The sequence below is a fragment of the Alosa pseudoharengus genome, unplaced genomic scaffold (genome assembly GCF_046254945.1).
Source record: "Alosa pseudoharengus isolate Yale_2024_CS ecotype anadromous, Long Island Sound unplaced genomic scaffold, YU_APseudo_1.1 YU_APseudo_1.1_scf_5, whole genome shotgun sequence".
NCBI lineage: Eukaryota > Metazoa > Chordata > Actinopteri > Clupeiformes > Clupeidae > Alosa > Alosa pseudoharengus.
The window spans coordinates 36,973,894-36,976,003 of NW_027468837.1; the positions used below are offsets into that span (position 1 = coordinate 36,973,894).

The 2,110-nt window shown below is 45.9% G+C and overlaps 1 protein-coding gene across 1 annotated transcript in view; it reads right to left on the reverse strand.

Moving 5' to 3' along the window:
- Positions 1 to 2,110, reverse strand: part of foxp4 (forkhead box P4) — a gene marked incomplete in the record, with an annotated part of 124,307 nt that overhangs the window by 100,330 nt on the left and 21,867 nt on the right.

Below are 2,110 nucleotides of genomic sequence, written 5' to 3' on the forward strand. Positions count from 1 at the left end.
TCACAGCGGACAAAGAGCGGTCCCAGGTGCTGACGTCAGCCTCCCACTCTACGCCGCCGCCACCGCGACGCACACGACCTCTCTCCAGGACCTGTCACACACACACACACACACACACACACACACACACACACACACACACACACACACACTGTGGCTGCGGAGGAGGAGAAGGAGGCAATTACGTTGATTGAGAGTAATTTAGCCATGTAAGCTGAAACCAGCGCTGGACAACTTGGAGAAAACGGCAAGATCAGAACCCGGAGCCAATCTTAACGAGGCTGCTGCTGTGTGTGTGTGTGTGTGTGTGTGTGTGTGTGTGTGTGTGTGTAGGGGGTTAAAAAGCTGGATGTGAGACACTGCAGATGTGCATCTATTTCAGATTTATTTGCAAAATAAAACCATCAACATTTCGCTCTATTCTGCTAAGTTATGCATAAGGTGTGTGAAGAACAGGAGGTCAAAGAGTTGGCACTGTACTGGGGCATTCCAGCCAAGCGCTGTGTGTGTGTGTGTGTGTGTGTGTGTGTGTGTGTGTGTGTGTGTGTGTGTGTGTGTGTGTGTGTGTGTGTGTGTGTGTGTGTGTGTGTGTGTGTGTGTTTAGGTGCAAATAGTTGGAATTCCACCTGATGAACTGATGTAAATACAGCAAGACACGCTATTAAAAAGAAATGTGGACTTTAGCGGCTACCACACACACACACACACACGAGTGTGAGGCAGTCTCTAATCCCCTGGCGTATTCAGCGCTTTCCCATGGGATCCCAAGCTCCACTCTTCAAAGAAGCACAAGCATGAGAAGAGGAGGAGAAGAAGAAGAAACAGAAAGAAGAAAAAAAACAGCGTTCAGACTGGACGGCCTCTTGGACTACTGGCGGATTAACACCAACACAGATTGTTACCTTTGGAACAAAGAGTGCTTCAAATCATCCTGAGAAAGGAACACTCGCTCTCGCGCACACACACACACACACACACCACTGAGTGGTCACATGCGTGTGTGAGTAGCGGAGACTCCTGGGAAAAGGCCAGGTATCTGACACTGTGAATGAGAAAGACGAGCGGAATGTGGCTCCGCGGCGAGCGTCGTCGTGGCGACGGGGACACCAAAAAGCCTTTGATTGGAGCGGGAGCTCGATAAAGGTCACGCGAAGGGTGACGCATTTCACAGAGAAATATTTGAGCTGGTCAAACACTCCTAGCACACGCCTCATACACACCAAACTAATCAACACAGTCCACTTCAACACTACAATACTGTCTAATAAACTCAACACACACACACACACACACACACACACACACACACACACACAAACTCAATCCATGTATTTATTACAGTTTGGTGCTGTGTGCTTAAAGGCATTTCAGCATAACACACACACACACACTGGAGAGGAATCATTGCTTAACAAAGGCAGGTGTGGAGGATCCATCAATCAGAAGCATCTGCCACCCTGTCACTTTGTGTGTGTGTGTGTGTGTGTGTTTGTTGCATAGTGGTGGGAAAATGAACATGTCAAAGTGAGCGGGAGAAATGGAAATATATGGGGGGAATGCGACTGCAGTGGATGGAGACATTGCCAGAGAATTACGGATTAATTGGGTATCATTTCTGATTTATTCATTTGGAACACGAGGAGGCGTGCAGCGACTCTTAATTGCTTAAAATCACCACTCCGCAGCAACTTGTTCAATTTTTAAAAACGCTGCGCATGGGAGAAATCAAAGCCACTGTTGCATTTACACGCCCGGCATATTTATTTATTCATCAATTAATACTAATTAAAAACAGGCTTGTTGTACACGCTGGGAAAACATAAAGCAACTGTGGGTTGGTGTGTCTTTTGTGTTTCATTGTAAAGCCAAATCCCCCTAGCTCCACAGGCCAGATTACACACTGTGTGTGTGTGTGTGTGTGTGTGTGTGGGGAGCAGTAGTAGAGAGGAGCTGTTTTAGCTTTTAGCTCGACTCTCTGTCTGTGATGAATTAAAAATTAAAACTAAATATATAAATCTGCTATATACAGATGTGAAGCACTAGGCTACATCACAAAGGAATATCAGACCAATGGAAATAAAAACATAAAAACTAATTAATTTTTCTGACT